We start from the raw sequence: 24725 nt of genomic DNA on the forward strand, positions 1-24725 counted from the left end.
TAGACACAAGGCCTTTTGCTCACCCACATAGGACCACACAGGAGCCTCCATCAAATTAAAGGGAGACTGACAGTCTCCTATGACATACAGAGTGAAGTAAGTCAGAAAGAGAAAAACAAATATTGTTTGATATGGCTTAGATGTGGAATCTAGAAAAATGATACAGATGAACTTATTTGCAAAGCAGAAATAGAGACACAGATATACAGGACAAATGAATGGACACCAAGGGGGAAAAAGGTGGGTCGGCTGAATTGGGAGATTGGGATTGACACGTATACACTCCTACGTATAAAGTAGGTAACATAAGGACCTACTGTATAGCACAGGGAACTCTACTCAGTGCTCTGTGGTGACCTAAATGGGAAGGAAATCCAAAAAAGAGGGGATAAATGTACACGTATGGCTGATTCACTTTGCTGTACAGCAGAAACTAGCACAGTATTGTAAAGCAACTATGCTCCAATAAAAATTAATTAAAAAAAAATTAAAGGGAGCACAGTTTAAAGGGGTTGCAAGCTTTCCTGCCGCCTCGAGTCAAAACAGCAATAAGAAAAGGTGGAGTTCACCCTCTCTCCCTCAATCCCCTCCTGCCAACAAGAAACAGAGTCAAAGAGGTGCCAGGAGAATAAACAGACTTAGTGTCCTCTACAAACAGTGGCTGACGCTCTTTGTCACTTGAAAAGAATTAAGCTGAAAATTTGAATGGCTTTGCTGTTGTTCAAACTAATGCAGACACTTCCCCCCCTTCCCTCCCTGCCACCACTTTCGCCATTTATTTTCGGGGTGACAATTTCCAGAGCCTTCCTCTTTGATTTTCTTATAATGAAATTCACGAAAGGACAGGGCAGAGAGCTTTTCGAGGAGAATTATAAGCTTGACAGACTCTGGCCATTTAAACTATTTTAAGTCCTAAACACTTCAAGAGAACACAGCTCCCCAACAGCAATCACAAAGAAACAAGGGAAGGGCCTCGGCTTTACTGCCAGGAAAACAGATAAAATGGAGTAGAACCATTCTGCCCAACACAAATCTTCCTTCCTTTATGCCTCAGGCTGTGCTCATCATGGGTCTGCCCTGTGCTGTTGGTTTCATGGGGCCTGAGGCAGAGCTGTTCCAGAAGCAGCCTCTAGTTCGATCCGCATACCTGAGATCTGAGGTCTCTGCAGGCCGATAGATAGCCAGTCCCCGGCTGGCTTTCCTTTGTTAGAAAAGATAACGTGCGTTTCAGAGATGCACAGAAATCTTACTTAGCAGTCCACGCTGAAAGATTCCTGGGCCCTTTGATTTCCCCACACGGTCTGCTGACAGAGGACTGCTCTTTGACATTTAAACTTGACCATTGTTTCGCTGAAGAAACAGTTATGAAAACCCTGTTCCCTTTCTGAAATTAAAAAATAAAAAAATAGGGAAGTGAATTGTATTGTGAACGATTGGCCACATTTCTGCAATTGTGGTAAGGCCAGTACCTACCACAGAAGACTAGTATGAAAATTAAAAGAAAATAAAATGTAAAGTGCTATGTGTAGTGTCTGATACATATAGTAAGCACTCATTTACTTAGTAACGTTTATTAGCATTTTCTTGCTTTTGGGCCTCTCACTGTCGCGGCCTCTCCCGTTGCGGAGCACAGGCTCCGGACGCGCAGGCTCAGCGGCCATGGCTCACAGACCCAGCCGCTCCGTGGCATGTGGGATCTTCGCGGACCGGGGCACAAACCTGCGTCCCCTGCATCGGCAGGCAGACTCTCAACCACTGTGCCACCAGGGAAGCCTGCGTTTTCTTGCTTTTTAAAGGAATGTACATTGATCACTTATTCTGTGTCATGTACTGGAATAGACACTTTCTTTGGTACAAAAGCCCCGAAAAATGGGCTTTTTAAAATTGGCCTTTTTCTGATTATAGTGTAATACATACTCTTTGAAGAAAACTTAAAAAATAAAGAAATTATAAAGAGAAATTATTTATTTCCTCACCACCCAGAATTAATCAGAGTCTTTTTGATTGTTTTGTCCTAATTCTTACCCTTGTGTATAAAATATATGTACTTTACCAAATTAGACTCATACAGTAGATAAATGTGGCTTCCTCTATTCATTTAACGACATAGCATGAGCCTTGTCCCAGTACATTTAATATTTTTGAATAACATTTGTTGGATATGCCATCAAAAAGATGTATAATAATTTACTTAATATTCTGCAAGGTAGCTATTGCTATTCCAGTTTATAGCTGGGAGAATGGATGATAGGACAGCTGAGTGTTATGCTGAGGCAGGACAGTTTATGGGGAGCAGACCCAGAATAATTATTATTTTGTACAATTTCCTGTTGAATCCCATTACATACAGATTCTCTTAAGTATTCCTGAATTGCTCCATATTTCACAGTCTAAAATATAAAGGAGCTACGAGTGATCGGCAATTGGAGAAAAAATAATTGGTTAATTAAAAATTAAATAAGATGCTTAAAATCCTTAGAACTACTAAGTTTTAATGTTTTTCCCCATGAATTGAATGAATTAGTAATACAGTTTAAATAACAATGAGTTTAACCTTCTCTGTTAAAAAAGGATGAATAAACTATGAAAAATGAAAGGTCACAGTTTTCAAAGGTAACTGTCTCTCCCTTTTTTGTATACTTTTTTTTTTTTTCTGTCTGACAGAATGTTCCATTAGAGCTAATTGGTCAACATTAGGAAAGTGTGCAAAAGGAATTTCATTCCGTGTGGAAGATTTGGAACTGATAGCAAGCAAAGGAGTTGCTCCGGGTGAAAGTTCGATATTTCAATCTCAATAAAATTATGCAGGACGCAGCACACTGCTGACGGCATCTTCTGTGGAGGCTGCCCCAGAGCCTACAGCTCACTGCTCCTCTTTTCTTGGGTTCTCAGTCTTAGAGAATCCATCACCCCCATCACTTTGACTATGCTCTTCTTAGACGTTTTCTTAATCCAAAAATCAGGCTCTCTTTTATTCAGACTCCAATCTGTTTTCTTCAACTACGAACTAGGAATTTTTTAAAATTAATTAATTAATTAATTAATTTTTGGCTGTGTTGGGTCTTCGTTTCTGTGCGAGGCCTTTCTCTAGTTGCGGCGAGCGGGGGCCACTCTTCATCGCGGTGCGCGGGCCTCTCACTATCGCGGCCTCTATTGTTGCGGAGCACAGGCTCCAGACGCTCAGGCTCAGTAGTTGTGGCTCACGGACCCAGTTGCTCAACGACATGTGGCATCCTCCCAGACCAGGGCTCTAACCCGCGTCCCCTGCATTGGCAGGCGGACTCTCAACCACTGCGCCACCAGGGAAGCCCGGGAATTTTTATTTAGAGGGCCTAGAATGACTTCAAACTCAATGTCTTTAGAAGCAAAATTTGGAGTGTCTTTCCAGCATCTCCATGTATGTCTACACCCTCTTTTACCCTCTGGAAATCTTGCATCTTCTCTGACTCAGTCTTCTTCACTGTTCTCTATCCTCAAAGACTAATTCCTATAATTTTTCCCATCCAACTGAGAGATTGTCATACTGAGTGAAGTAAGTCAGACAGAGAAAGACAAATATCATATGATATCACTTACAGGTGGAATCAAAAAAAAAAAAAAAAAGGTACAGATGAAATTATTTACAAAACAGAAGTAGAATCACAGATGCAGAAAACAAACTTATCAATACCAGGGGGGAAGGGGGAGATAAATTGGGAGATTGGGATGGAAATATACACACTACTTTATATAAAATAGATAACTAATAAGGACCTACTGTACAGCACAGGGAACTCTACTCAATACTCTGTAATAACCTATATGGGAAAAGAATCTAAAAAAGAGTGGATACATGTATATGTATAACTGATTCACTTTGCTGTACACCTGAAATACAACATTGTAAATCAACTCTACTCCAATTAAAATTTTAAAAATTAAATAAAGAAGATGTGGCACGTATATACAATGGAATATTACTCAGCCATAGAAAGAAACGAAATTGAGTTATTTGTATGAGGTGGATGGACCTAGAGTCTGTCATACAGAGTGAAGTAAGTCAGAAAGAGAAAGACAAATACCGTATGCTAACACATATATATGGAATCTAAAAAAAAAAAAAAAAAGGTCATGAAGAACCTAGGGGCAGGACAGGACTAAAGACGCAGATGTAGAGAATGGACTTGAGGACACAGGGAGGGGGAAGGGTAAGCTGGGACAAAGTGAGAGAGTGGCATGGACATATATACACTACCAAATGTAAAATAGATAGCTAGTGGGAAAGCAGCCACATGGCACAGGGAGATCAGCTCGGTGCTTTGTGGCCACCTAGAGGGGTGGAATAGGGAGGGTAGGAGGGAGATGCAAGAGGGAAGAGATATGGGGATATATGTATACGTGTAGCTGATTCACTTATACAGCAGAAACGAACACACCATTGTAAAGCAATTATACTCCAATAAAGATGTTTAAAATAATTAAAATGGAATGAAATTAAAAAAATTTTCCCATCCACGATGGGATCCTGTTGCCACAAAGTCCTGTAATAACATCTGCTCAGTTATCTCAGCAGCGCCCCCCTCCGTCCACTCGGCGCACCCCCTTGCTCTGCTTGTACCGCTGCTCCATATACCATCAGGGCATCCCTCCAGACGAACCCCCAGTGACTCCCTTTTCCAAGTGTAATTTCCTTTGTTGCATTCTTAGAACATTTCCTACTATGGCCCCATTTTGGTACAACCCTATTCTTTTTTATTCTGCCCTGTGTACTTTCTATATTTGTCCAGCGTCCAAAGTCCCAGAGATGACTGCTCTTTCAACTCACAATTTTTCCATTAGTTTACGCAGGTACACAAAATAGATGTTCTCTGAAGACAGGGTTTATTTCCGAGTGTCTGTTCACTAAAGGGCCTGGTACACAGTAGAAATTCCACAGTTATTCATTGACTCATTAAATGCTAAATTCTCATTTTTGAGAGAAAGGAGTACGTATTGTAGGTACCAATAAACACATCTATCATACCAATATCCTAGGCCATAGAATACGTGTTTTTTTTGTTTTTCTTTTTGCGGTACACGGGCCTCTCAACGTTGTGGCCTCTCCATTGCGGAGCACAGGCTCCGGACGCACAGGCTCAGCGGCCATGGCTCACGGGCCCAGCTGCTCCGCGGCACGTGGGATCCTCCCGGACCAGGGCACGAACCCGTGTCCCCTGCATTGGCAGGCGGACCCCCAACCACTGCGCCACCAGGGAAGCCCCATAGAATAAGTTTTAATTTATACAAATTATAGTCACTAACTTCTTGTTTTGGCTCTTGTAACTATCACAGCTGATGCATTGCCTCAGAGCTTATAGGCTGAGAGGGACCCTTGTAGCCTACTCCCCAGGCAAAAATACATTGTTGCCCCGGTCAAGGGTGTGGCAGTCAGTGGGAATGAATTCCCGGCAGCCCTGGGCTGGCAAGGATCCAGGGGGCTAGCTCCCCAGTCTCTGCTCATACCGCCGTTGGCTTGATCAGACTGTGGCTTGCGGAACCTTGAAGAAGAGAGGGAAACTCGCTGTTCTCTTCCAAGGAGTGGCTGGTGGGGAGGACCCTGTCTCCAATGCTCTCTCCCCACTCAACTCAAACCTCCTCCTTGCTTAGTCAAGCTCACTTCTCCTGACTCTAGAAGAAAGAGAAAATTCATGTTCTATGCGCAAAGAGGAAAACAAATCACATACTGCATCTAGCCTCATTTTCCAAGTTAAATCTCTTATAGGTAAGTCAAGTGTTGCTTGAATTTGGCCACTTAGAAGCAAGGGATCAACGGTAGCAGCGAGTTTGATGTCCAGCTCAGTGGTTCCCAACTCTTGGCTGTTTATCAGTGTCATGGAAGGTGAAGGGATGCTGTCAAAGATACTGATGTCTGGGCCCAAACAACCACAGGTAATGATTTTAGCTCTAAAGGCTCAAGCATGTGCATTTTTTATAAAGCTCCCCAGGGAATTTTGATGAGCATTCAGGGTTGGAAACCATCATTTTAAGATGTAGCAGCAGGGGGTAGATTATGTGTAAGTTCCTTTCTGTCTTAGGAGTCTATGATTTGACTGAATAAACAAAGTAGTATGTCAAAGAAAGTAATTCTAGGCCAGAAAAACCTGACTTGGTGGAGAAAGAGTATGTTCTGTGGCCCATACCATTAAATTTTATTATCCCACATAGTAGACTGTAACACAGCTATATGCTTAAGCTACTCTCCTTCCAAAAGTTAAAGGAAACAGGCCTGTTGGCTGCCCTATTGGGTTCTGAATGGCCACAATTTGCAACACCTAATGACCTTTCATCTCAGGGCTAAGGAGTATCAATAGTCTAAACCTAATTAGAAACAGCCTTTGCAATCTTTTCAAGTAGGAAACTTTCAAAATTGAATCAACAAGTAGAAAAGGTCCAAGCAGGAAATTTGTCAAGGACAAATTCACAGGAAATTGACATATTTAATATGAGGAAAAGAGAAACCAGTATTTTCTCAAAATATTTAGTTGAACTCCTTAAGTTCCCTCTAATTCCTGGAAGATTTGTCACTTTCTCCTGTGTTCCTTTCCATTTTCCTATTCAGATAATATGTTTGAATTTCCATATGAAATGTCAAGAGTACATCACCAGTCCACCACTAACAAAGTTACACGGAAACATCTTCATCTTTCACAGAGAGCTTTTCTTCATGTATGCCACTACCTTTAGTGTGCTTTTGATGTAAAGCATCACCAAATGAGGAGTTGTCATTTTGAAATAGATGTGATCATTCTCAGAAACAGGAGGAGGTTTTATTTCAGAACTCAGTCTGCCCTATGGCTGGTCTTGAAAATACACTTTCCAGTGACACTCTTGGGAGAGTCTTTTATAGACCCCTCTTAGTCAATCAACAGAACTTGAATGGCTTGTTTTCTGTTGATTTAGGGTAGCCTCAGAAAGGAAAAGATGTATTTTCCACTTCAAAATAAGGTCCCGTGATCTGAAACTCTGCATAATATATTCATTCCTTTGGATTAATTTGTTGCTGCATGTGAGACAAACTTATTTGCAGTCATTTACACCATAGTGTGAGCTAGTTCACTAGCCACTTTCTGATGTGACTGCCAGCTGTTATTTTATTTGGATCAGAGAGAATAAGATGGATAGTGCCATTTCTAGGATAGCAGATTGCTGTGAAGACCACCAGCCCCTGGGGGAAAGGGCAGGAATTCCTCTGTAGCAGTTAAAGACTTGTGTCTGAAGCAGCAATGAAATAGGGCAGCCTGGGGCCAAGGAAAATGTTCCTCCACTAGCACTAAGAAATGATCTGAGATGCACATGCATACCCTTAACCTCTCTGTCCACACCCCTTAGCTATCAGTTGGAAGAAGAAAAAGGGTGGGCTCCTAAAATCCCCACATAGATTCCTGGGATTCTGTGGGTGAATTCTGAAGGTCCTTTTCCTCCTGGGCTCGTTTCCCTTCGACCAGTTTTCAACTGTTCAATAGTCGTGAAGTGGGGAGAGGGCTGTATAGTGATGGTGTGGGATACTGCCCAGCAGGGTGAGGGGTTTGGACCCTGAACTCTTCCCCGGGTCCTACTGGGGGCATCCTGAAGGTCAGAGCAACCTGAACGTCAGCGGAGGAGCCCCGGGAGAGGATGAAGACACACGCTCAGAAGACAGAAGTGGAAACATCACCTGGTGATTTCTCTCTGTCACTGTGGTGCCATCGTTTTCCCTCTCACCCAAGTTGAACCTTTGTAAGGCACCTTAGATTCTTTCTTTGCTGTCAGTCACCAAGCACGATCCATCTTCCCTGAATATTCCAACAGTGGCGTCTCTCCTCCACGGCTCCACAACACCTCTCAGTCCGACCTGTGTCACCTGATACCTGGGCTGGGGTAGTTTTCTTCTACCTGATTTCCGGGCCACCAGGGCCCATCAATCTGCAGCTCACCACATAGCCAGAAAGATGTCCTCCAAGGGTAACTTTTCTTCCCCCAAACCCTTAAAAGATCTCCTTGTCACCCCTAAAGGGTTCCCCCGACTGGGGGACCCTTACCGCTGACAGCTCTGAGGATCCTTTGGGAGACTCGTGGTGACGGCGTCCCCTCACAAGATTCCACATCACCAAGCCCGTTCCCTTTCCATTTCCCTATCCATCTCCATCCTTCTAAGTGAAAAGTTTGCCATATGTGCTTGATGGCGTTCACACTCTTCGAAAACCTACTGATTTCCCTTTTTAGCCAAGAGACAGTAGGCTCAGAGCCTTTGTGGGCAAAAATGTCTAGCAAGAGTTTACTAAAGTACTTTGCTCTCACTTTACTTCTTTCATCACTATATTGATTGCAAATTATATGGGTTATTACTGACCATAGTAATAAAGTTTTTTTTTATAAAGTAAGTTTATTCAAGTATTTTTAAAAAGGTAAATCAATTTAAAGAAAATATTAGCTAAGAGTTACTGCATGACTCAGATCTGGCCAAAATTGTGAAGATGTAACTGACGGAAGTTTGGAAATCACTGGCCCCGTGGAATCTAGTCCATCACTTACCATGACACCCAAGGCCTCCAGTATCTGTATGTCTCCATGCCCCCCGCTCCAGCCATAACCTGAAAACCACCTCATCCTGGGGCACCGCACCCCTGCCTGGAGTGAGGGCTCTGGCTACTTCTCATCTAGCAATGACTTCTGTGTTCTTTGCGTCTCAACTCAGTTTTCTGCTTTTCCGAGTCATTCTCCTGCCATCTCCCCACCCCTCCCAGCTCAGTTTTCTGCTTTTCCGAGTCGTTCTCCTGCCATCTCCCCACCCCTCCCAGCTCCTCCTGTCCACCAGGAGAACTGGCCTTTCTGGATTTATTTATTCTTCATCTATTCTATGGCAGACCCCCTGTGTCTGCTCTGCCCCCTTCCCCTAGTGGGGCTGAGACCCTGTGTAAAGGACTGATATGACGGCAATGTAGTGTAGTAACTACTATGATCACAGTAGTTAATGTTTATTGAGTGTGTATTATGTATCAGACATTCTGCTTATATATAATATATTTTAAGTTTTCTTCATAATAAGAGTACGACAAAGGAAGTACTATTAATATGGCCATTTTACAGATGAGAAAACTGAGACCTAAGGAGCTCAGATAACTTTCTCCAGGCCACAGAACTACAGAGAGTAAATAACAGTGCCAGGGAGGCAGTGGCAAGGGAGGGCAAGTTTTGGATGTGTGCTGTTGGTTCGAGACACATTTAAATGTAAATGCACCTGGATGCCACGGTCTCTAACATTTGCTAGGACACAGAGGGACAGCAAGGAGATCAGAGACCTTGCCTGAAGCAGAAGCCAGCAGTGCCTGAAACGCTTCTCTTCTGCCCTGTATTTGTGAGGGGAACTTAACAGAGAAGGCATCGAACAGTGTCTGCGAGCATCCCAACTGGACACATTAGGGCTCGTGATGGTAGAAGCTGATTACACTTCTCTGAGATTCTAAAATGATGTAGTTATCTCTCCTGCAGTCTAAAAGCTCACGGCTGTACAATAGCAGTGGGTTTTCATGCATAAGTCTCCTTTCTGCTCACACCCACCCTGCGATGTAAACATTAGCCCATTTTACAGTTAAGAAAACTGAGGCCCAGGGAAGGTAAGCCCTTTGCCCCAGATCAAAGAACTGCTTCATGCAAAGAGGTGGGACTCAAATGTGAATGGCTGGTCACAAAAACCAATGCTTCATTTAGTTATTTTTATGGTACCATATCTGCTCCCTTAGTGAAGAGGTAAGAGTTTTGTTGGTTTGGATTCACATTACATCCGAAAATGACATGCCAGCTTGGAGGGGGGGATGATTTCTGGTCTAGGATGATGTGGAAAAAGAATAGGATTATTAGAAACAAATGCTAGACTTGATATCACAGTGAATACGTCACCAGCAGGATGGTGGTTCCGCAGTTCTTGTCCTCTCAAAGAGAAAGAATTCAGCCGAGAGACATAGAGCAGATTTAAGTAGCAACAGTTTTATTAAGCAAAGCAAAAGTACACCCTTGAGAGGGGAGGCGAGTGGGCTGTCTGGGAACCAGAAGCAGCCTCGCTGTGGGGTCGGCTTGGGTTTTTTAGAGTGGTGGTCCCTCCCCGTGTCCTGCGTCATGTGACTGACAAGTTGATTGACAGCTTTAGGTTATATCCCTTTTCTCCTAGTACGCAGGAGCTTACCCATAAGCAACCGAGTGAAGCCCGTAGGGGGCAAAAACCGCAAAGCTAATTTATTACAAATACAGCATAATGAACCCCGGGTTACTTTGAGCCACCTTTTAGGTCCTGGTGTGCCTGCACCGACCTATGATGGTGGCTTTATCTTGCTTGGTCTTGATATGGCTGGAAACCTAGCGGTGGTCCTCGACCACAAAAGGGAGGATCTCTGGGCACGTTCTGGTTACCAGTGTCCAGGTGGGGGAGGGATGAATGACCCCTTCCCAGATGGGGTGTGACCTGCTCATGTCTGACTAACTACCTAACAAATTCAGTAAAGCACTGGCGCTCTGTGGAATGGTTGTGTCCAGGGTGGCATCGCTGTAGGGCACTGTCAGTGCTGCCCCCAGAGGCTAGATCCGGGAAGATCCCACATGCCGCGGAGCAACTAAGCCTGTGCGCCACAACTACCGAGCCTGTGCTCTAGAGCCCACAAGCCACAACTGCTGAGCCTGTGTGCTGCAACTCCTGAAGCCCGCATGCCTTGAGCCTGTGCTCCGCAACAAGAGAAGCCACCGCAGTGAGAGGCCCGCGCACCGCAAAGAAGAGTAGCCCCCGCTCACCACAACTAGAGAAAGCCCGCGCACAGCAACGAAGTCCCAACGCAGCCAAAAATAAATAAATAAAATATAAATAAATTTGTTTAAAAAAATACTATAACAATTAGTTTTATTTCCTTTGCTACAAATAAGATTTTCCACTCCATCCTTTGTAGAGCAGTTACTGGGATACTGGTGTACATTGATCACAGCCTCAGTTTCCCCAGGGGGTGCAGGCTCTGGGGACCGACAGGGAGAGAGTGAGGAAGGGGAAAATGACGAGTACAGGACAGTGAAGACAGCGCAGATTTTATTTGCCGTCTTCTGCCGGGGAGAAGGCTGCCATGGATAAAAAGGTCACCCCTGCTTCTCCAGGTTACAGTCACTTAAGCCAGAACATCCACAAATTGATGGATTTCTACGCACCACAGCTTCACCTCTGAGATGCCTGGCTCTTGTCATCGCTTCCAGACAAAAGTTTGCAACTCTGGCTTTTCCCAGTGGATAGCAATAAAGATTCCTCACCTCATCTCTTGAAACCCTCTCAACACGTGCATCTTGGACCTCCCCTTTTAAGGACCCTAATTTTAATTACCAAGACCCAGGAACATAACTGGGAGGCTTTCCTGTGCAAAATTTTACTGTCTCTCTCCGTAGATAGAGAGAACTAACACTCACATAGAGCTTACTTATGCTTGGTATTCTTTTGAGCCCTTTAATTCATTCAGCCATTTAGTTCCCATAATGATCATAGTGAGTAATTTCTATTATTCTCCCCATTTTACAGATGAGGAAATGAGGCAGCAAGAAGCTCACTTACCTAAGGTAACACAGTTAGTAAGTGGCAGAGCTGGGATTCACACCAGAGCCTGTGATTGTAAGCAGTAAGCAACACCCCTTTAATGGACAGATAGGTGGAAAGTCAGTTATATAGATATGCATCTAAAGGTTGACTTAAACTCTCTCTTTGAGGCTAACTTCCCCTTAAACTGAATTAGGTACCGGCTTTTCTCCTTCTCTTATCTTTCTGGATCTGCCTCAAGAGAGACAACGTATTTGATTTCTCTTTGCCACACCAGTGTCTATCATAGTGCCTGATACAGAGGTATTTGGCGAATGAATGAATAAGTGTTCGGGGTGATGTCTGTCTATTACATCTATGGGAATCAATCGATAATATTCCACTTCTGGAAAGTAGGGCTTGTGCTTTAATAGTTTTAATATGCCCCCCAATGCTTAGCAGCTGTCTCATAATAAATGCTACCTAAAAGCTGGTGCAAGGAGTGAAAGAATAAAGCATTTTCTGGAACCCCCTGATGCAATCGGCCCCTGCTCCTTCCTGGGCTCTGAGGTTCGCTTGTCTAATGCTTTAGCCCCCTCAGACTCCATTTGTGTAGCTTATTCATGTTTAAAAATGAAGATGACATTCTTCTAGAAATACTCTCAGCTCCAGTTGCTATTTTTAAAAGGACAAGTGCTGTAGTGGTTACAGATCTATGTGAGGAACAGCGGGAGTTTATCATTCGTTGGTGCTGTGGAATCATTCGAACATTTATGGTTCATTTCTCCGTTTCTTTCACCATTGGGTTTTCTTAGTTCCTGAGCTGGATTATGTCCTCCATGTTATGAGAAAAACTGTACTAAATCTGATAGTGAGTCTGTGTCCAGGGAGTCTGGAAAAGTAAGCCCCCTCTCTCTCTCTCTCTTTCTGTCTCTTGTCAAAAATGAGTGTGTGTGGCTTCCCTGGTGGCGCAGTGGTTGAGAGTCCGCCTGCTGATGCAGGGGTCATGGGTTCGTGCCCCGGTTCGGGAAGAGCCCCCGTGCCGCGGAGCGGCTGGGCCCGTGAGCCATGGCCGCTGAGCCTGCGCGTCCGGAGCCTGTGCTCCGCAGCGGGAGAGGCCACAGCAGTGAGAGGCCCGCGTACCGCAAAAAACAAAACAAAACAAAAGAGTGTGTGACACAAACGATCTTATTTACCAAACAGAAACAGACTTACAGATATCAAAAACAAACTTATGGTTACCAAAGGGGAAAAATGGGGGGAAGGGATAAATTAGGAGCTTGGGATGAACATACACAGAACTACTATATATAAAATAAGCAACAAAGACCTACTGTGTAGCACAGGGAACTCTACTCAATATTCTGTGATAACCTATATGAGAAAAAAATCTGAAAATGAATGAATATATGTATACGTATAACTGAATCACTTTGCCGTACACCTGAAATTAACACCACATTGTAAATCAACTATACTCCAATAAAATTAAAAATAAAAATAAAGTAATATTGCTGGAAAGGGATTCAAAGTATTTGAGGGTCAAAAACATTATGCTGAGTGAAAGGAGTCAGATGGAAAAGACTACGTATTATATGACTCCATTTGTTTTCTTCTTTTTTTTAAAGTTTTAAAAACTTTAAAAAAGTTTTTAAACTTTCTTAAAGTTTAAAGTTGGTAATTTTATTTTATTTTTAAAAAATGTTGTTGGAGTATAGTTGATTTACAATGTTGTGCTAGTTTCAGGTGTACAACAAAGTGAATCAGTTATGCATATACATAGATCCACTCTTTCTTTTTTTTTTAGATTCTTTTCCCATATAGTCCATTACAGGGTATTGAGTAGAGTTCCCTGTGCTATACAGTAGGTTCTTATTAGTTATCTATTTTACATATCGTAGTGTTTTTATATATAGTAGTGTCATCTATTTGAATGTTAGGAAAGGGCACATCTATAGCAATAGAAAGCAGATCAGGGTTACCCTGGGCTGAGTGTAGGAACAGCATTGACCACAAACGGGTATAAAGATGCTTTTGGAGTTGGGGCAGGCATGGAAAGTTTCTAAAACTGGATTGTAGTGCTGGTTACAAAACTCTGTACGTGTAATGATTTGTAAAAACCATTGAATTATACACATAAAGCGAGTGAGTTTTATGATACATAAATTGTAACTCATAAAGGGTCTCAGTAAAATAAAAAAAAAGAAATGGGTGCGTGTGTGTGTCCTGAGAAGGGTTAGCTACCCTCAACAGAGCACACCGAGCTCACGCTCTCCGAGGCACTGTGAAAGTTGTGAAAAGAATGAATTTTAGAAAGTTTTCCTCTTCCGTTCTCCCGGTCTCTTATTAAGGAGAAGACACCTGGGAAAACCATGCGCCACCTTATCCATGTTGATATGCAGCTGTACAGACACCTGGAGCCATGGGGACTGTGGGTCCCTTTCATGTGATGACATCAATCTCTGGTAGGTAACGTAGTCCAACATCCAAGGCAGCCCATGAGCCTGGCCCCGACCCGGGAGTCACAGCTTGCCGAGCGCCCTCGTATTCTACCAGGGCTGGCCACTGGGACGAATAGCATCTTATGAAAAGAGTGAATGTCTCTTCTGAGATGCGATTAGACACGCCCTAGAGCTTTCATCTTAGTCAACGGCTCTCTCAGACGGTTCACTCTGAGGAAGCCAGCTGTCAGCTTGTCAGCCACCCTTCGGACAGGTCCACATTGTGGGGAACTGGAGCTTTCTGCCAGCACCCACGTGAGTGAGTTTGGATCTTCTAATCCAGTGAAGCAATGGGACAACTGCAGCCCTAGGAAACATCTTGACCACAACTTCTAGAGAGACCTTCCACCAGAACCACCCATCTGACTGCTCCCTGACTCCTAACCCTCAGAAGCTGACATCATTAATCTTTGTTATCTTAAACTGCTAAGTTTGGGGATAATTTTTATGCAGAAATAGTTAACTAGTACAGCTTTGCGGTGAGATCAGGGAGTTGATATCAAACAGACTGGGGCTGGAATCACCCCTGTCTGGCTGTGTGACTTCTGTGGGCTCTTTACCTCTCTGAGCCCCAGGTCTCTCATTTAAAATATCAACTTTATCTCATAATTCTGACCTCACAAATATACGATTAAATGGGGAAAAAAGTACGTGGCACACTTAATGCTGGGGTTGCCCAGTGTTAGTGGGAGTTTAATGCTCATTAATTCATAATTAACTTAAAGAAGTACCAGATATTAATCTAAATATTTTTAAGAACACCTCCTTGGTTCCTTAAAAAACTAAAAATAGAACTACCATACGACCCAGCAATCCCACTACTGGGCATAGACCCTGAGAAAACCATAATTCAAAAAGAGTCATGTACCACAGTGTTCATTGCACCACTATTTACAATAGCCAGGACATGGAAGCAACCTAAGTGTCCATTGACAGATGAATGGATAAAGAAGATGTGGCACATATATACAATGGAATATTACTCAGCCATAAAAAGAAACAAAACTGAGTTATTTGTAGTGAGTTGGATGGACCTAGAGTCTGTCATACAGAGTGAAATAAGTCAGAAAGAGAAAAACAAATACCATATGCTAACACATATATATGGAATCAAAAAAAAAAAAGTTCTGAAGAACCTAGGGACAGGACAGGAATAAAGATGCAGACGTAGAGAATGGACTTGAGGACACAGGGAGGGGGAAGGGTAAGCTGGGACAAAGTGAGAGAGTGGCATGGACATATATACACTACCAAACGTAAAATAGATAGCTAGTGGGAAGTAGCTGCATAGCACAGGGAGATCAGCTCGGTGCTGTGTGACCACCTAGAAGGATGGGATGGGGAGGGTGGGAGGGAGACGCAAGAGGGAGGAGATATGGGGATCTACGTATACGTACAGCTGATTCACTTTGTTATACAGCAGAAACGAACACACCATTGTAAAGCAGTTATACTCCAATAAAGATGTTAAAAGAAAAAAACCCAAAGCACCTCCTTAATCTACATTTGGTGTGCAAATAGTTTCTAATGAAAACCATTGGAGAAGACAGATTGACTAGTAAGAATCCAATGGGCAGCACAGATAAGATGGATGGGAAGCAGGTAAAAATGGTGGATGTCTGGTGACGCAGAAGGGGCCCCCTGGCATGATTCACTTATGTATTAACATAGGTCCCCACAGAGAGATTTTTAGCTTGCCAGCAGGACCTGGAAGGTTTTTGCATGATGGCCTGTATCCTGATGGAATGTCCTGCTCAGGCAGACGTGAGCAGTCTCTTTTCTCCTTCAGGACGTGTGTTGTAGATTCTTAAAACTTCCTGCTTTCCTGGAGCTTCATCACTCCCACAAGCAGAGGCTGTGAGAACCTCTCCCAGGGGACCAGGTGCACAGGGGTAGGAAGTCTGGTCCCTGCCAGGAGTTGCCTTTCTTGCCCTTTCCTGCTGTGACCTAGTGACAGTCAAATGCAGCAGTGAGATTCCCTCCCGTCTTTAGCTCCTGCCTCCACCCGGAGCCCCTGGAAAGGCATTTGCCCCCAGGTCCTCACTCTCTCGGCTTCCCCCCTGTTTGACTGAGTCTGCTCCCTGGTCCTGAGGCAGGGGATAGATGGGCTCCAGGTCAGACATTTACAACCGGCCCCCTGTTTATACTTTGAGATGGAAATAACAACAGAAACAGGGTAAACAGCTGGACTTTGTCTCCTGTGGACACTTTAAGATAACAGTTATGGCAGGAACAGAGACGGGCTAAATGCTGCTTGGGTAAAAGTTCAAGGAGTCACATATTTCCCATCCTTAGGGCCAGATAGATCTCGACTGCACATGCACAGAAAGACTCCTCAGGGGTCAAAAAGGGAGGGATGCCAGACCATAATAAGTTTTGCTAACTTCCCAAAGGCCCTTGTGCTGAAATCCATCTTGGCTAGAGGATGTGCACGCACATAGGGGAGCCCTGAGTCAAAGAATAAAGCAAGATGATTGGCCAGAGGAAAACAAAGACCCAGAAGAAAGACTGCCCCTTATAAATGACTTAACCTTCCCAAAGGCACAACTCTTTCTGAGCTCACCCGTGTATCTGTCTGCGTGTACAGTACGTCCCCTACATACAAACGAGTTCCGTTCTGAGAGCACGTTTATAAGTACAATTTGCTTGTAAGTCCAACAAAGTTAGCCTAGGTACCCAACTAACGCAATCAGCTATATAGTACTGTACTGTAATAGGTTTATAATACTTTTTACACAAATAATACATAAAAAAACACAAAAAATTTTTTTTAACCTTGCAGTACATTACCTTGAAAAGTACAGTAGTAACAGCTCCATCACCGCTGCTTTCAAACTTGCTTCCAGACATCCTGGGCTTGAAACAAAGGTACTGTACTACTGTACTCTGAACACTACCGTACAGTAAAGTACACAAAAGCACAACCACTTGTAGAGGGTGCATGCACGTGATAGTGTACACCAGACACATGAACTAACTTAAGTGATGGGACATGCAAACACACATTCACTTCTTTGAAAGTTTGCAACTTGAAGGTTCGTATGTTGGGGACTTAACTGTATTCTGCTTTTCTAATAAACACCTTACTTTCCTCTCTACCTTCTGTCTCCTTGCCAAATTCTTTCTTGAGGGCGGACAAGAACTGGGGCCCAGACTCTAGGCCCTGGCTGTCGTGGTCTGGTGATTAGGATTTTGTACTCTCACTGCTATGACCAGGATTTGATACCTGGTCAAGAAACTAAGATCTTGCTTCAAACTGCTCACTGCTATCTCCCCCAGATCAGTCCCTCCTCCCATGTGGCCCCTGCATGGTATTCTGTGCCCCCTCTCTCGGACCTGTGGGTGTAACAAATGTCTCTCACTTTCTTACACCTCTCTTGTGTTATTTCATGTCTGCTCCTGACTGATTATCACAAAAAAAAAACCCCTGTTTTAAGTAACATAATGATCATTTACAACACAGATGGTTTATCCTCAAGAAAATTTTTACTAGGGATGAGGAAATGGTTTCCCATTGGACAGAGAGAAACCCTGAAGCCCTCTAGTCCTGCTCTCAGCCTCTGAGTCTCTTATCTCATCTCTGAGATGCAAGGACACAGCCCAGAGCATCTGAGACACCTTCAACCTCTTATTCTTGCTTCACCAGAAAGCCAAGCATAGCAACGTGTGCCCAACACTCGTTCAGTAGAACCCGGGCCAAAGGCATCACCTGGGACTTCTGCTCAAGGCTCTGCTTCTTGGTCTCCACGTTCGAAATGCAGTCCAGCAGAGGTCGTGCAGACAAACGCTCTGCATCGAAGTGATCCTCGGGGGCTCCAGATGCGGTCTCAGGCTGCTCCGTCATTTGCTCCTGTTGCTCCTGTGCTCTTGGGGACGCGCTGCCCTCCTCATGGCTCTGTGATGCAGGCGGATTCTCAACCACTGCACCACCAGGGAAGTCCTGTTAAAGTATCTTAGTATTTGCAAAATCTTCCCTACGACTTGCCACATTGTGACCCTCACCTTAGGTTGACATAGCCAGCACTATTGCAGCATAACCAAATTTGGGTCTGCTCCCTCGCGAGGTAAAGCCAGCCTACTGACACGGGGTTGCGGTGAAGGAAAGTGCGGCGTTTGTTGCAGGAGCTAAGCCACGAGTACAGGTGGCTCATGCTCAAAAGACCCGAACTCCACGATGGTTTTCAGGGAAGGGTTTTTAAAGGCCAGGTGAGGAAGGGGGTGAGATCAGCTCGTGCACAGTTCTCTGATTGGTTGGTGGTGAGGTAACAGGGTGCTGCCACAGGGGTCAACACCATCAATCCACAGGCTCTAGTAGGTCTGGGGGCTACGTGCTCATGGTCATTATGCAGGTAACTTCTCCCATTTGGTGGCGGTTTTTGTATCTACAAAACAACTCGGGAATGTGCATCAGACATTGTTATCCATGTCCTTCAGGGAGGAACTAAAGATTCTGTGACTGCTACATGGCTGAACTCTTGTTTCAGTTGTTACCAGTTCTCCTGGTCCAACTGCTGTTTCTTATTATTTTTTGTTACTACACAGTTCACATCCTTTCAATCATTAATTTTGAGCCAGCCTTTTGTGAGTCAGGGGAGGCCTGGGAGACCACAGCTTCTCTACAAACAAGAGGCAGGCAGAGGGCATGGGGGTCTGTCCCAGGAAGGCCCCCAGAGAGTCCTGTTCAGTTTCACTATTAGGAGCCTCACTTTGTGAAAAGTCGGGCTCAGAGTGGTGAAGTGATTTTCCTAAATTCACACAGCTGAGAAGTGTCACGGCATCCCACAGCGGTGCGCTATGACTCTTGAGTGTTTTCTTCTTACGGATGTGGTTAGTGACTTAGGGGAGATGCAGAGAAGAATTCTGAAAACCTTTGAGGTTTTTCAAAGAAAGCTTTGATATTTCTTAAAGCCCAAGCCTTAATCTTTCTCCCCTTTCTTCTGAAGAACAATAAATTCATCAAACAGCATTTATTCTGGTAGGATCGACGATCAGATCAGAAACATTTAAAGAAAAATATTACCTTTTTTTCTTGTTAAAGAATTTCACATTTTGGAAAACATCCAGGTGGGAGCACGGGCAGGGTCAGGCTTCAGGGTGGCTTGGGGGTTCCTCTTATCCTACCCCACAGGGTTTGTTTCCTTCTCAGCACAGGATTGTGGGGTGAAGTGAAGCTACGTACCACTGGATGGGGTTCCAGACGACGTGTCCAACCTTGTTTCTCCAGAGAACCAGGCTGAATGCATTCAGGGACCTCCAGGAGAATTTCGTTAATTATAGCCGGCAAAGTACAATGGCTGCAGACAGACTTGGGTTCTGATCTCTGCCTTGTCACTTACCATCTGTGTGACCTTTGGCAAGTTAATTAACTTGTCTGAACCTTGATTCCTTATACGAAAAATAGCATCGATTCTTGTGCCAGGCTGCCTGGCCTAGAACCCTGGTCCCTCTGTTAACCAGGTGCGTATACTTGGGTAAGATAGTTAACGTTTTCTGTCTTGCTTTCCTCATCGCTAACGGGGATAATATCAATACTCAGATCTTTAAGGTGATGTGAGAATGATGTTATCACTATATCACTGGACTCAGTTGTTTATTATGCCCACCGAATGAAATATATAGGTTGTCTTGGGTTGGCCTCCCGCGGAAGCAGACGCTGTGGCTATAATTTGGCTGTGGACCGTTTGTCTGGGAGCGGGGTCTCAAGAGGCACTGGTAGGGGGTCAGGAAGCTGCAGAAGGAAGAGAGGCGGCTCCCAGGTGTGCACTGTGGCCAGGTTACGGCTGTGGGCGCAGGAGACGCCGACCTGGGGGCGGGGGGCTTTGGGAAACTGGGTCAGACGTGCCTGAAAGCTGTGTCTCTGAGGGGTGAGGGTTGGCTGCCGCCCGCGCGCTTCAGAGTTGCTTCTCGAACATTCAGTCTGAGCAGGGCTGAAGCAGCCTCCCTGCAAGGGCGAGGGCTGCGGGCAGGCAGACGGCGCGGTTCCAGATTCCAGCCCTGTGCAGGGCGCGCACCGGGCAGAGAACCTGCCTCCTTTTAAATTTTCAGTGAATGTCTGAAACCTCCCCTGTGCCTTTTAAAAAGTTTCCATGGCCCGATTCTCTCCTTCAAGTCTACTCCGGCTATACTGTCGATTCCCTCCAAGGAGTGAGACAGAGATGGAGCGCCAGTGGTTTACTTGAGAGGTGGCACCACGCAGCAAGGTTAGCGCGGTGGGGGGTGGGGGGACGGGTAGGGAGAAGACAGCCCCCCCGCAGAGGCTGCATCATCATCTACCAGGGTCCCGGGGAGGGCGCCTGGGACTCAGCCCTTCGGGCACTCTGGAGCCTTTACAGGCACCTCAGAACCGTCTCTGCGCGGGGCAGGGATGCTGGGCGGCGTTTATCTACCAAGCCCCTGCCCCGTCACGGGATGATGGCTGCATTCTCTCTCCAGGATGAGGGAGAACTGTGGCCCGCATCTCTCTTTCCTATCCTATTTCAGTGCCTCGTTCCTAATAGTTAAAGCGCGTGTACCCAGGGTAAGAACTAGAGGTTAGTGAATTTTGCCAGCTCTCAGCCAGGTAGCTTTTCTGTTGTATCAGAAAACAGTTTGAGCAAGTTCTGGGCTAGGACAGTGCCTTTGGGCCATCACCTCACCATCCTCGTTAAGGCAACACCGCACTGGGTCTGTCCCTTCCTGGTGTGGCAAATGGAGACACGGCTGCCTCACCCTGCCTCACCCTGCACTGACACCTATGTCACCCAGACAGAGCATAACCCAGGCTCTCAGGATGTCTGAGTTGGTGTCTCCCGTGTGCTGTTTGCACGCCACGTCCGTGTGGCAAGCACATCCCCGAGACTGGAATTGCAGTTGCTGATGCCAAACACATTTCAGAAATGCTTGGAGGTTGAGTCAGGCTAGGAGTGATTTCACCGAGTGAAATGTGAAGCCGACGTTTCTGGTGGCCCCGCTCCTCCAGGCTGGGTTACCTTTGCTTCATGATGGTGTAAACCACCAGGAAGCAGGACTTACAAGAGACAGCTCGGCAGCTCCCAGGCTGGGGTGCTCACTGGGACGGGGGCGGGTAGACCACTAATTCAATCCAACACCATTACTCCCTGGAGACTCTTTATCACAGGATGGTCCTGGCCGCAACTGGTTGGGAAAACTTATGGGGCACCTCAGACTTACATGCTAAGAGCCACAAGACATAGATCATACCTAGACTTCTTCAAGGAGCTAGAAATCTATTTGAGGTGATAAACATAAACGGATTGACAAATACCCAGCAATTCTCTGCAGCATAGAGGTGTGCCCAAAAGACAGAAATAAGAAAATTGACTGCAGGGTGCAGAGGAGAAAAAAGAGCCTATCAGCTGATGTGACCCAGGTTAATCGCCGTTATAAGGTGGAGCCCAAGCAGAGCCTTGAAATGTAGGCAGGTGGGATTTAGGTAGGTCAAGAAGAAAGCACCCCGTAGCACAGAGCAAAGCCTGGACTTCTCAGTCTGTCACTTAGGGCCTCCCCTGTCCGTCTGGGTAGCCGTCCTGATCTACAGTCATGCATTCATTGCATCGGAACTTCTCAGCACTTACAGTCTCCCCTCAGTATTCCCGACGGATTGGGTAAAGAAACCCCACAGAGTCCAAAATCCTGGGATACTCAAGTCCATTATTTAACCTAGGCACATCTCCCCATATACAATTTTGTTTTTTGCGGTATGCGGGCCTCTCACTGTTGGGGCCTCTCCCGTTGCGGAGCACAGGCTCCGGACGCGCAGGCTCAGCGGCCGTGGCTCACGGGCCCAGCCGCTCCGCGGCATGTGGGATCTTCCCGGACCGGGGCACGAACCCGCGTCCCCTGCATCGGCAGGCGGACTCTCAACCACTGCGCCACCAGGGAAGCCCTCCCCATATACTTTAAATCATCTTTAGACGGCTTATAATACCTAATAATACAATGCTAACCTATGTAAACTGCTGTCTGTATGTGGCAAATTCAAGTTTTGCTTTTTGGAACTTTGTGGAATTTTTTTCTGAATATCTTTGCTCTGTGGTTGGTTGAATGCGCAGCTGCAGAACTGGTGGATTTGGATGGCTGACTGTACTCTGCACAGGCATTATTTTGTGCACTGCAGATACAACAGTGAACCGGACAGCGGGGAGTATGTGTCCTGGAGGCATAGACAGGTGATGGACATATGAATAGGTAAGAAGCCAAGGTTACGTTAGAGATTGAGGGTAGGGCGGTGTCTTTTCTATAGGTTTGTGGGGAACGGATTCTCTGGAAGAGACATTTGTGTTGAGTTTTGAACGAGGAGAGGGAGGTAACCACTCAGAGAATGAGGGAAGAACTTTGGCCAGAGGAACAGTAAGGGGAAAGCCCAGAGGAGGTAACGGACTTCCCCTGTTTGAGGGACATAAGAAGGTCAAAGGCCTGAGAGGGGAGGTGCGGTTAATGCAGGTGTATTACGGTGAGGGCAAGATTGGGGGGAGTTGCGCATGCCGGAGAAAGGGGTTTAGGGTTTTATAAAGAGGAACGGGAAACAGCAGAGGGAGGAGATAGCATGATTTCTACCTTAACCAACGTACGGAAAAGCACGCGAGCCGGGCCCTGAGGGTGAAAACAGAAGCAAGCAGGATCCACAGGAAGCCTTTGCAGCATTCCACGTGAGCGATGGATCCTGGGCCGCATGGTGGACATCAAGACAAACGTGTGAATTCGAATTTCATGCTGAAGTAGAATGTACAGGACCCACTGACCCCTTACCCCGTACCATTCCATCAGTAATCCATGTCTCATCCCAGCTCCTGCCCTCCCATATCCCCCACACACTCCAGCCACAGCAGACAAAGCTCTCCTCTTCCAGCCACATGCAACCCTCGTGATGGCTCTAAAATAGAGTTTACTCAACATAACTACCTCTCAAGGCTACTCTCATCCTTCAGGACGAGTCAGATCTGACCTCTCCAAAGGCCTCCCAAATCCCCCATTAGAACTTTCCTTCTCTAATACTCCCTTTGTACTTTATTCATAGCCATCATGACAGTCACTTTAAAGTGCAGGTATTAATAGGATATTTCTTTCAGCTTTGGAGGTACCATTCCACTGAGTATCTCCCTTGATACTGCTTTGGATGCAGTAGACACTCAGTAAGTGTTATATTGCATTGAATTAAAGTGAATGACATAAAGAGTAAAAGTCCAGGATTTTAGCGTGGGGAAACTCTCCAGGAATGATGATATCCTGATGATGGCAGTGATGATGAGGATGATGATGCTGTTGACAACTATGATGATGATATTGATCACAGCCACCATTCACTGAGCACCTGGGATATACCGGACACTTTGCTAAACACTTTCTACATTTTATTCTCACAGCAATCCTAAGATGCAAGATTTATTATTATTGCCATTTTCCGGATGAGGAAACTGTGGGGTAGAAATATTAAGTAAGTCCCTCAAGCTCATACAGACAGTGGGGACAGTGCCTTTACTCTTAGAAAACCTTGCTCTAAGGAAGATCTCTAGGGTGCTTGTACAGAAGGTCAGGTGTAGGGAGATGGGAATAGAGACAGGAAAACCAGGTGGGAGACTCCTGTGAGAGTCCTGGCAAGAGACGGTAAGTTTGAACAGTGGGAACCATGTGCAGTTCCCACAAGGGAGAAGAGAGGATGGATTCTAGACACAGTAGTTGACGACTAATTGGATGTAGGGGGTGACAGGGACGTAGGAAGACCCTGTCAAGGTTTCTGTTGGGGCAGTTGGGTAGCTGTTGGCACCAACAGACTCTATGGAGAAAACAAGACTTGCAAAGAAACATAGCTGGACATACTACGGTGTGATGTGTTGACACTGAGACGCCTGTGAGGCATCAGTTCTGCTCTAACACCTATTATGAAACCTTGAATTGGTTCCAGTGTTATTCATACATTAAGGAACAGTTTGAGAATAACAACATTTTGTGTCTGCTCATGTGTGATTTCACCCACAAGAAGCACTAGGTGAATACAGAAAAGAGAACTGAGCTGGACCAAGCCACACAGGAATATCAGAACTCACACACACACAGATACATACTTCACACATCTACCAGCTACCTCAGGTCACCTGTGTTATGAGCCACTCCTACCCACATCTAGTACTACACATTTCTTTCTTTTTTTTTTCTGTGAAGTCCTTGACTATGTGGAATCTACTCCCCAGTACTTTTTTAAAAAAATATTTATTTGGTTGCACCAGGTCTTAGGTGCAGCAGGGAGGCTCCTTAGTTGCAGCTCCAGGGCTCCTTAGTTGTGGCATGCGGGCTCCTTAGTTGTGGCATGCGAACTCCTAGTTGCGGCACGCATGTGAGATCTAGTTCCCCAACCAGGGATCGAACCCCAGCCCCCTGCATTGGAACGTGGAGTCTTATCCACTGTACCACCAGGGAAGTCCCTTCCCCAGTACTTTGAATTTTCACCAGTGCAGTGATAATTATTGTTAATAATCATACAATTTTGTGTAACTGCAAGTTCAGAAGTATTTCTTAAGTTATCAGTGACAAAATGATTAGATATTATTTATTAAAATTTCACTAGTAAGTGTATTGATCAGTTTTTAAATCTTTTGAAAATGAATACATATGCATAGAGCATGTATGAAATTTTAGATGATTAAATAAAATTAAACCACCCAGGACATGATTTTATCCAACCATATGATGTAGTG

The sequence above is a fragment of the Lipotes vexillifer genome, unplaced genomic scaffold (genome assembly GCF_000442215.2).
Source record: "Lipotes vexillifer unplaced genomic scaffold, Lipotes_vexillifer_v1.1 scaffold385, whole genome shotgun sequence".
Lineage (NCBI taxonomy): Eukaryota > Metazoa > Chordata > Mammalia > Artiodactyla > Lipotidae > Lipotes > Lipotes vexillifer.